Source organism: Peromyscus eremicus, chromosome 20 (assembly GCF_949786415.1).
Source record: "Peromyscus eremicus chromosome 20, PerEre_H2_v1, whole genome shotgun sequence".
Taxonomy (NCBI): domain Eukaryota; kingdom Metazoa; phylum Chordata; class Mammalia; order Rodentia; family Cricetidae; genus Peromyscus; species Peromyscus eremicus.
This window is the reverse complement of record NC_081436.1, coordinates 27,864,378-27,875,604: the sequence shown is the minus strand read 5'-3', so window position 1 is coordinate 27,875,604 and position 11,227 is coordinate 27,864,378.

The following is an 11,227-nucleotide window of genomic DNA, read 5'->3' as shown; positions in this document are numbered from 1 at the left end:
GTTGACCCTCCTCTTTGTAGATGGGGCACTGGTTAGTGGTCCCCCACCCAAGTGGAGTCTCTGTGGGCTCCCTGAACAAGAGAGCAGATGTCTCCCCACACTTACAGAACATTTTGAGAGATGTTCCATGGTCCCCTTGGACCTAGTTGACCTTGGAGGGCAGAGGACAAATACTGTCCATCTAATCCTTCTGCCCACATTAGTGTAGCCTCCAAATATGGTTATTGAGCACCCAGAAGTCCAGTTGCACCAGTCTGGAACTTTTTGACTACCTTGTGGTATTTGGATAAAGGTTATTTTGTTTTTAAATAAGCAAACAAACATTTAAACTTCCATCAAATGTACTTTATTAACCCAGTCCCTGCAATGGTTAAATGGGGCAGACCAATAACTCCATTGACATAAGCAGAAGTTTGCCATCACCATATGGAACTTTGACCTTAAAATTTTAAGAGCCGGAGAGATCGTTCCACAATTAAGAACGGTGATTTGATGCCCAACAACCACATGGTAGCAATCTGTAACTAGTTCCAGGTGATCTGATGCCCCCTTCTGGCCTTTGTGGGTACTGCATGCACATGGTACATAGATGTACAGGTAGGCAAAACACATACATGTAAAACAAAAATAAAAATTTAAGGAAATTTTATTATTTTAAATATATAACTTATTTTATGTTCATTGGTATTTCACCAATGGTATGTCTGTGTGAAGGTGTCAGAAGCCTTGGAACTGGAATTACAGACAACTGTGAGCTGCCATGTGGGTGCTGGGAATTGAACCCAGGTCCTCTGGAAGAGCAGCCAACGCACTTAACTGCTGAGCCACCTCTCCAGCCCCGTCGAACTTAATATACATAAATCATCTCCAAGGCTCATCCTTTACTTACCTTAAGCCACTTACTCAGACCTTCAAAAGCTGCATAAACTTTGTGGTCCTTCTTCCCATCCTGGAAACATCGTCATCCTAACTCCTAACCCTTTCCCCATCATTTCCTATCCGGACCTTTTTATCTGTAGTCTTCAATAGCTTTCCCTCCCTACACTACTTTTTTTTCATTTTTTACTTTTACTTCTTCTGTGTTCTTCATTCTGGTCTGCCTTTAGCCCTCTTCTCTACTTTCTCTACCTCAACTCTCTTCCTTTGTTTTCTCTTAACTAGCAGAATAAAGTTTCCCCTCTCAGCTGGGGCTGCATCAACCCTATCCTTGAGCCTCCTCCAGCTCAGAAGAAGAACATCTTCTTAGACTGTCTGATAGGTGTCCCCCAAATGGTCAGTGATCACCTCTCTTCTTCCAGTTACATAAAGGGGACATTGAGATGACGTAGGTAGCCCCAAAGTAGGGGGCCAAGTAAGTTCTCCTTTGGCTTGCTGGAAAGAACAATGGTCCTCAGGCTCCCATACCGTAGGGTCTGGGGATATTTCTGTGTCTCCATAAATAGCTGACTGAGGAGCCTGGCCAGCAAATCCAGGAACCCAGTTCCTACAGAAGCCTGTTACCCTGAGGAAAGCCTTCTTAACAGTCTGTATAGATTAGGATAGGCTGAACTCATGCGAGCCTCAGGTTACATTTTCCCCTCTAATATCATTCCCAAGTAGGTAACTCAAGACTGGCATAGTTGAGTCTTTCCTGAAAGAGTCTATGTCCCTTGGGAAATGTGGTCTTCAGATGTCCTACAATGTAGCGAATATTCTACATAGTGAAGTAAGTTTATATGGGGACTAAATCAGTCCCTGAGATCTGGGCTAAGGCCAATCCAAATAAGTGGTGACTGTCTTTGAATTCCTGGGATAGGAACATTCAAGTGACTTGTCTTGCCTTATGATTCAGATAGTTGAAGGCAAATAAGAGTCTGGATGCAGGGAATACAAAAGAAGGTGTCCTTCAAATTAAAGACAGAACAGGTGGCTCGCATGTTTGCAGAGAGAGATGCAGAGGTATGGGGCTCTTCTTGGCTTCCCAGTCCATGGTGGCCATGGCTACCCACCAGGTTACCTCTACAGCTTCTTTCATTATTCTGCATAGAATAATTGAGCACCCAGGATATCCTGTCCCCTGTCACGTTGGAAAGAGAGGAAGCAAAGCCTAAAAGCCTGCCAGGAAGACAGACTTTTGACAGCACAGTCATGAAAGAGGGCAAGTAAGCCAGCCGAGGCGGGGGTATTTCTGCTTGGAGAATGGGTACAGGCCTCACTGAGGAAGCGGGGATGGGAGCTAGGGCTTGAAACACATACAGACATTTGCTGGGTGGCTGGGGAGGGGGGCGGACACGGACTCACAGAAGTAGGACGTGAGCACAGGGACCCACAGCAAGAGGGATGTGGCGGGCTGGAGGCTGAGGATACTAGACGGGGCTTTGTCCTCACGGCAGCCAGCCTGGCCCACACAGCAGGAGGAGGAAGTGGGCTGGTACCCATTGCAAAGCCATTTTAATGTGCAAGGTGTCTTATGAGATTTGAAGGGTGTGAAGTGGAGGCGGGTGACAACTTTGGGCCCTTTCAAGAGGAAAGGCCCATTGAGGAGGAGGCAAAGGAGGCTGGCACTCTTCTTCCTTCCACCCAACTGAGCTGTCACTCAGCGGGGACCCGTCAATGTCAAGCGGCCCAGAATGGGAGCCAGGCCACCCAATCACAGGAAGACAGTCTGGCTTGTCAGGACTTTTCTTCCATCTCTGAGTCCCATGGTTGCCTCCTCAGTTGTCCCAAGAGAGTGTCCCTCACCTTTGAATCTGAGTCCCAGATGGGAACTGGAGTTCAGGGAGGAATCCTGGGATCAGAAGTCCTTCAGGGTGGTCTGAGGGGGAGGTGAGAATTCAGAAGGTACCCTGATCAGACTCTCCTGGATACAACACAGCCTTCACACCACCAGCGGGTAGCCTCTCGCCCGCCCCCTGACCCCATAGGGCCAGGCCAGAGGTAGGTGCCCACTCTGTGCTCCCGTGGAAGCCCCACACCTCCACTAGTGCTGTGGAGTCTTGTTACCAAACCTGCAGGGTCCTCTTTCTTCCTGGTACCCACTGGCAGAGGCTCCAGCAGTCCTGAGACCCTGCAGGAAATTGCATCAGTGACCAGTGACTGAAAGGGAGGGGTCACCTTTAGAAGCAGCTTCTCTGGCAGGCCTGAAGCCTAAGGTTTTTTCCTAGGAGAGAGTTGTGAGGGTATGGTATGCACAATGTCTGTTATTGTCAGAGCTCTCCTCAGAAAGGGAGCCTTCAGGGACCAGGCACTACTTCCTTCCTACCCTAATTTGGTTGGATCTGTTACGGAGATGGTGGGTGTCTTTTACAATGAGATGATAACGAGCCCAAGATAGCCTGGAGTGTTAGTGGCAGTGTCTGGGGGATAACTAGGTGGTCGGGTAGTGTGTGGTCATCGATGTCTGGCTGTTACTCAAGCAAGAGAGCAGTACCTGGGAGAGAACGCCAGGTCCTGGGATTTGAGGGTGAGCTACGGAAAGATCTCTGAGCTGCTTTGCCTGTGTAGGGCCTACTGCATGAGGCTGTGATGAAGGCTGATCAAGTGCTGTTGGCCTTGGGCAGAGCCGGTGTCCCAAACAGTGCACTGTAGGTGCTATGTTGTTGGGAAACATCGCACAGTGTGGGTTGGATTGTGACTGGGTAGGTGGGGCTGTGAGGGTGGTAGGCATATCCCTCAGGCCAGGAGACTGGGGAAGTAGGAGCAGCATTGAGAAATGGGGCAGAGGCCTGGGAGCATAGCATCTGTGTCCAAGGAGGAGCCAGGAGTGCTGTGGTGGGGAAGGGGGGGGGGCGTGCAGTTAAGGATGGTGGGGGGGGCGGGGAGGGAGGAACACAGATGATCCAAGGCCACTCTGTAGATGGTTTCTACCCCTCACTTCTGCCTTCTGTCCATCTGACATATGGCCTAGGTCCAGGCTGCAGGATGGACACTGGGCTGGAAGAGTACACGGACAACAGGACAAGCAAAGTACAGCCCTTTTCCCTACTAAGCCTCAGGGGACACAGAGGTGGTTAAGATAAAGGCCCTGTCACACAGTGGGTGCTCAGTGGACTCACAGCTCACCCTGGGCAGGGCTGCAGCCTGGAGGGGCTGAGGAGGAAGCATGACCCCTTAAGACTTCTTTCAGCATAGGATGCTTTTTTCCGTACCCCAGGAGGAGAAGCTGGGGAGGAGTCCTGACATGCTGAGACTCCACTTGTCCCCAGAAATCTGTCCTTACACTTTAGACGCCATCCTCCAAGGGTCAAGTTGGACACTAAGAAGAATGGAATATAAAGTGGGTCCGACTCACTGTCACATCCACACACCCAAGCTCTGCCTTCTCAGAGGCCCTCCCTACCCACACAGATTCAGTGGTTTTAGCAACTGTAACTGAGGTGAGCTCTGGGTCCCACAGGCCCTCAGCTCAAGTCTGTTGAAGGATTAATGTTGTGTACAAAAAGTACCTGTGGAACCTGGTCACAACGTAAGGTTTCTAGAACAGAAGAACAAATGAAAGGTAGACGATCTGACCCCCTTTCCTTGACACCTCTTGCGGAAGCACGGGAAATGAGGAATACTCTGCTTCCTTCCGCCCAGGAGCTGCAGGCCCTTGCCAGCATCTATCTGTTCCCCAAGGAGTCTTAGACCCCTGAGATAGAATGATCTTGCCTAACTCCTCTGGGCACTGAGGCTCTATGCTGAGTGTGTGAGCGAGCGAAGGGAGTTGGTATGGACAGATGAGGCACAGGGCCCATTGAGGCCGATGACGTACCAGCTGAGGCTAGAAACCCCTCGGAGGCTTCAGCTGCAGCGTGTTTGGCTGGGGGCAGACAGGTGGAGAAGGGAGCCTTCCCCAGACATTCCCCAAGAGGAGAGGGTAGGCACTGGCAGCCTCATGAGTCTCGGGGAAGAAGGGATCTGAGTGTGCAGAGGAGACTGAGATGGCCAGTGTTGTCCAGGCTGACCCATAGAGGTGGACCCAAGCTGAGTCTGTTCAGAACTGAGAGCGGCAACAGCAAGGTCCCCAGCTTCAACACCCCTCACCGTTCAGGGGCCCTCGTGAATGGGCTGCCTCCCCTCACCATCCTCCAGGGCACACAGCCAGGGCCCTTAGGGCTGGAGTGGAGTCCCGGGGCTCCCAGCAAGGAACTCACTCACTGAGCAGGCAGAACTGGGCGTGAATTTCTGTGTTTTCTGTTTCATTCTCTGTGTGCCTCTGTCCCCTGCATCAAGCCAACCAACCTCTGTCACTGCAGCCGTTCAGTAGGCCCTGAACATGGGTAGTCAAATTCCTTCCCAGGCAAGTTTTAGGGTGACCTTTTCTTTCACGCTGTCTCTGGTTCGAGTGTTAGGGTAAGCATTTAGCAAAAGAAGTGGCGCATCATCTCTTCTCCTGCTTCTGGAGCAGACTACAGAGCTGGTGCAATCCTCTAGACATGAGAGGGGAGGTATCTAGCAAAGAGGATTCTTTCCTGGGAGGGGGAGTCTCTAATTGAGAGCCAGTTCTATCTCATTGGCTCCCTCATTCATACATGTTCGTGTGATCTCTGAATGGATCAATTCTAATTTTGAAATCTCTTTTCTTCAAATATCTCTTCTTCAGCCAGTGAGGCCAGGGACGAATGATTCTGGTCTGAGTGATTAGAAAGACTCTAGGAGGGTAGAAATGCCGGGCTGCGGTGCTGAGGCCGTAGAGTAGGCATGAGGCTACTATGGGGCTGGGCTAGATGTTGCCCCCTCCCAGGCCAGAGAGGCTTCTCAGCTGTGACCCACGGCTTCATCTGCTATCTCCTGTACCCAGTACACACCTTACACAGGTGGAAATCCATTCCTCCTCCCAGCTGCAAAAGCCACAGGGCATCCTGAGTGGCAGGAGTGTCGAGGGTCATCATAGATTATTTCCAAACGTGCAAAGCAGGAGCCTAGGAGAGTGGGTTAGTCTGCCCAGGTGAGGGGAAGGTAGGGTGAGATCTTATTTCCCCTTCCCCCTCCAGGGTCTTAGAAGCCCAAGTACAGGGCCCTGTGGGCCTGGGACCTACCTTCTGGAAAGTTCTCCCTAATGCCTCCCTAAGGCCTGTCTGATGAGAGCTAGGCTGAGGGACAGAAGCCTGGGCCCTCTTCCCCTGCTAAGGGCACCTGGTCACACCTCAGTGTGTCCCTCCCTGGCCTGGAAACTGTGAAGCTAATCTGGAATAGTGACTACTTATGTCCCCAAGAGAGGAAGGTATAAGATATTGCTGAACCTCTGGGACCGATAGGCCATCAAGCCATCTGTTTCCCTCATCACTTTCCCGGCAGGTCCCCAAAGAGAGCAGAGAACTAAAAGGCTCTGGCCTTGTGCTACCCTAGGGTTCTGGCATGGGCTTTTCTTTCCAGAGCAACCACTGTTCTGTAGGGCCCAGAGACTCCTGGGATTTGGGGTTTGGCTTGGTGGGCTTTGGCTATATATCATCACTTCCTCTATCCTTAGCATCTTGTCTAGGCCTTGGCTGCTTTGCCAGGGAGGGGTAATGCTCTCCTGAAATATCTTTCCAGTAGTGGAAAGACTACATTTGTCCATGTGTAAAAGTGGACTCAGGGAGCTGGAGGTAAGCTCTAGGAAGCAGGAAGTGCCATGCTCTTCTAGAATGGAGCCACTAGCTCAGACCACAGCTGCTCAGAATTGTGGAGCTAATAGAAATAGCATCTCCTCTGCCTTCTTGGACATCTCAGGTCTCGGGTTGTGTCCTGCCCTAAGTTGCTTCATATTGTGTGAACAGTGGCTTTCGGGCTGAGCCTTGCCCTGGGTGACTCCATTTTACAAGAAGCACTTGGATCCCTTTTAAGTGCTCATGCAGCTCAGAATGACTCTGCAGCTCATTGTACACACAGGCACCACCTGTCTAGCATCTCCCAAGTGATACAGACTGATAAATAACTTCCTTGTAAAGTAAAACTTCCTTGTAAAGTAAAAAGTTACAAGACACAAACACACCAAAGAAGATGGGAACATGGGTATAGTACAAGGACATATTGAAACTGGAACAGAAAAATAGGACCTGAGACTACCTTGTTATGGGGGTCTGGGGTGAGGGGTGGTTTTCAGAGGGTACTACCAAGTTTACTCTGTGGGATAGACAGAGCTGTACATTCTGGAAGGAAGACCTGCGTAGTGACTGTGGGAGTTGGCTGTGCTCACTCTGGCCAGAGGTCTCCCCTCTGTCAGGATTTCCAGTCAGTCATAATAACCTTAGGTGGAGGGCTTCAAATCCCGGGAGTTGAGGGGTTGTCTTTAAATCCTGGGCAAGACCCTACAACTGTTCCAGGGATCTGGGTGCAAGATGGCCATGTAGGGGTACCTCCAAGTTCATTCTATAGGATGGACAAAGAACGCCCTACCCTGGGAAGAAGGTCAATGTAGAGACAGAAAAAGTGACACCCTAATGGATGTGACAGTTGAAGGGGGAGCGACCACAGGAGCAAGAACAAGCCTCTCTTAAAGGGGCCCATCTCTGCCTTCTCGTTCAGGCTAAGTTGCCCTGGCCTTACTTCATTCTTCTCTCTTGGAAACTGGCACCGACTGCCATTGGGAATGGGGTCAATGATTGTCCTAACTGGTTCTTGCTGAGAAAGGGGTCCCTCAGCGGGTGGGTCTCCAGGGCTGATCCAGGAATGTTTCAACACAACGAGTCAGTCATAGAGATTCAGAGTGAAGGACAGCTAACTGATGATAGAGTCTGTCCTTACATTGTGCAAGTGAGGCGACATCTTTTATATAGGAGGTAAAACTGTTATAATAACTATAACCTCTATTGAAAATGTGGTTAAGCCGGGTGGTGGTGGCGCACGCCTTTAATCCCAGCACTCGGGAGGCAGAGTCAGGCGGATCTCTGTGAGTTCGAGGCCAGCCTGGGCTACCAAGTGAGTTCCAGGAAAGGCGCAAAGCTACACAGAGAAACCCTGTCTCGAAAAACCAAAAAAAAAAAAAAAAAAAAGAAAAAAGAAAAAAGAAAATGTGGTTAAAAACAGTTGGATCGGCTTTGCCCTTTTTAGGGGTGGAGAACAGGCAGGAAACCATCCCCAAAGCCCACTACAAGCTTTGCCATGAACATCAATGAGACTGATGGATTCCTTGACGCCTTAGTCCATCGGGAGGTGTGCATGAAGGAGGAGGCCACTGGCTTGATTTGAGCTCAAGCAGTCACCTCAAATTCAGAGGTCATCCATAGTGTGTCTCCTGTCACCATCTCATGAGGAGCACTGGGAGACAAGGCTAATAAAGAGGACGCTCCAATGTCATAGTGAATATGTCATGTTCAATGAGGTGAACCACAACCATGTAATGGGCTGAACCACCACCCACCAGAGCCCTGAAGACAGAGGTCAGAGAAACGGTCCTCTAGTTTTGACAGATCTAAGTGTGGCTGTGCAATCAGCTTGTACATCAGACTCCTGCACAGTGGAGTGAATTCCTGCAAACTTAAAAATGTAGTCAGGGGGCTGGAGAGATGGCTCAGTGGTTAAGAGCACTGGCTGCTCTTCCAAAGGTCCTGAGTTCAATTCCCAGCAACCACATGGTGGCTCACAACCATCTGTAATGAGATCTGGTGCCCTCTTCTGGCCTGCAGACATACATGCAGGCAAACACTGTATACATAATAAATAAATCTTTTAAAAAAAAATGTAGTCAGTTACAGTAACTGTCTCATTGGCGGTGCCCCCCCCCCAGCACCTGATACCCTGATCCACGTACCAAATGTAATACATGTCGAGGGTTGATGCCATGGGCCAAACTTGAATGAAATCTGGATTCTAGTCTTGTTGAAAGCACAACCAGACATCTAATTGATAACTAAGAGAGCAATATCCCACTGGATTTTGTAAGATTGCCTTGTGCTGCCCCATGGGCACCATCCTGGTGTCCCGAACAATTTGCCCCAAATCTGTGAGGTTGTCAGCAGGCTATCTGATAGTCTCCTTTAATCAGGGAACATGGGTGCTTAGGGCACAGAAGAACGTGTTACAACTGGGAGAGTCAGTCTCCCAGAAAGAGTCTCCTATAGTTGGTGAATATATTCCTAAATTTAGCCTCAGCACTTGAGAAGATGGCCATGGCTCTGTTTTTCCTCAGCTTCAGGTAGACCCCACAGGATTGGGTTGAGCCAAAATAATGGGATCCCACATTTGAGCAGCGTTTTTCTTATCAAGAAGAAAATCATTAGTGTGAAATAATTATCTAAATAACATTTCATATGCTTAAGCCTACTGTCCAGGGTCTTTAACAGTCCCTTGCACCGTTATAAAAAAAAAAAAAAGACATACCACTGATTTGGTTACACTTTGCTTTGACATGGTTAACAACATGTGGGTTGGCAGAGCTGGCTCCTTGATTCTTCCTTTTACCGCTTTTTCCATCTACGTGAGAATAAGTCAAAAGCCTTGCTCGACTATGGCTTTGCTTGAACATATGGAGGGAATTTTCCAACTGTGTTGACCCTCCTCTTTGTAGATGGGGCACTGGTTAGTGGTCCCCCACCCAAGTGGAGTCTCTGTGGGCTCCCTGAACAAGAGAGCAGATGTCTCCCCACACTTACAGAACATTTTGAGAGATGTTCCATGGTCCCCTTGGACCTAGTTGACCTTGGAGGGCAGAGGACAAATACTGTCCATCTAATCCTTCTGCCCACATTAGTGTAGCCTCCAAATATGGTTATTGAGCACCCAGAAGTCCAGTTGCACCAGTCTGGAACTTTTTGACTACCTTGTAGTATTTGGATAAAGGTTATTTTGTTTTTAAATAAGCAAACAAACATTTAAACTTCCATCAAATGTACTTTATTAACCCAGTCCCTGCAATGGTTAAATGGGGCAGACCAATAACTCCATTGACATAAGCAGAAGTTTGCCATCACCATATGGAACTTTGACCTTAAAATTTTAAGAGCCGGAGAGATCGTTCCACAATTAAGAACGGTGATTTGATGCCCAACAACCACATGGTAGCAATCTGTAACTAGTTCCAGGTGATCTGATGCCCCCTTCTGGCCTTTGTGGGTACTGCATGCACATGGTACATAGATGTACAGGTAGGCAAAACACATACATGTAAAACAAAAATAAAAATTTAAGGAAATTTTATTATTTTAAATATATAACTTATTTTATGTTCATTGGTATTTCACCAATGGTATGTCTGTGTGAAGGTGTCAGAAGCCTTGGAACTGGAATTACAGACAACTGTGAGCTGCCATGTGGACACTGGGAATTGAACCCAGGTCCTCTGGAAGAGCAGCCAACGCACTTAACTGCTGAGCCACCTCTCCAGCCCCGTCGAACTTAATATACATAAATCATCTCCAAGGCTCATCCTTTACTTACCTTAAGCCACTTACTCAGACCTTCAAAAGCTGCATAAACTTTGTGGTCCTTCTTCCCATCCTGGAAACATCGTCATCCTAACTCCTAACCCTTTCCCCATCATTTCCTATCCGGACCTTTTTATCTGTAGTCTTCAATAGCTTTCCCTCCCTACACTACTTTTTTTTTCATTTTTTACTTTTACTTCTTCTGTGTTCTTCATTCTGGTCTGCCTTTAGCCCTCTTCTCTACTTTCTCTACCTCAACTCTCTTCCTTTGTTTTCTCTTAACTAGCAGAATAAAGTTTCCTCTCTCAGCTGGGGCTGCATCAACCCTATCCTTGAGCCTCCTCCAGCTCAGAAGAAGTACATCTTCTTAGACTGTCTGATAGGTGTCCCCCAAATGGTCAGTGATCACCTCTCTTCTTCCAGTTACATAAAGAGGACATTGAGATGACGTAGGTAGCCCCAAAGTAGGGGGCCAAGTAAGTTCCCCTTTGACTTGCTGGAAAGAACAATGGTCCTCAGGCTCCCATACCGTAGGGTCTGGGGATATTTCTGTGTCTCCATAAATAGCTGACTGAGGAGCCTGGCCAGCAAATCCAGGAACCCAGTTCCTACAGAAGCCTGTTACCCTGAGGAAAGCCTTCTTAACAGTCTGTATAGATTAGGATAGGCTGAACTCATGCGAGCCTCAGGTTACATTTTCCCCTCTAATATCATTCCCAAGTAAGTAACTCAAGACTGGCATAGTTGAGTCTTTCCTGAAAGAGTTTATGTCCCTTGGGAAATGTGGTCTTCAGATGTCCTACAATGTAGCGAATATTCTACATAGTGAAGTAAGTTTATATGGGGACTTAATCAGTCCCTGAGATCTGGGCTAAGGCCAATCCAAATAAGTGGTGACTGTCTTTGAATTCCTGGGATAGGAA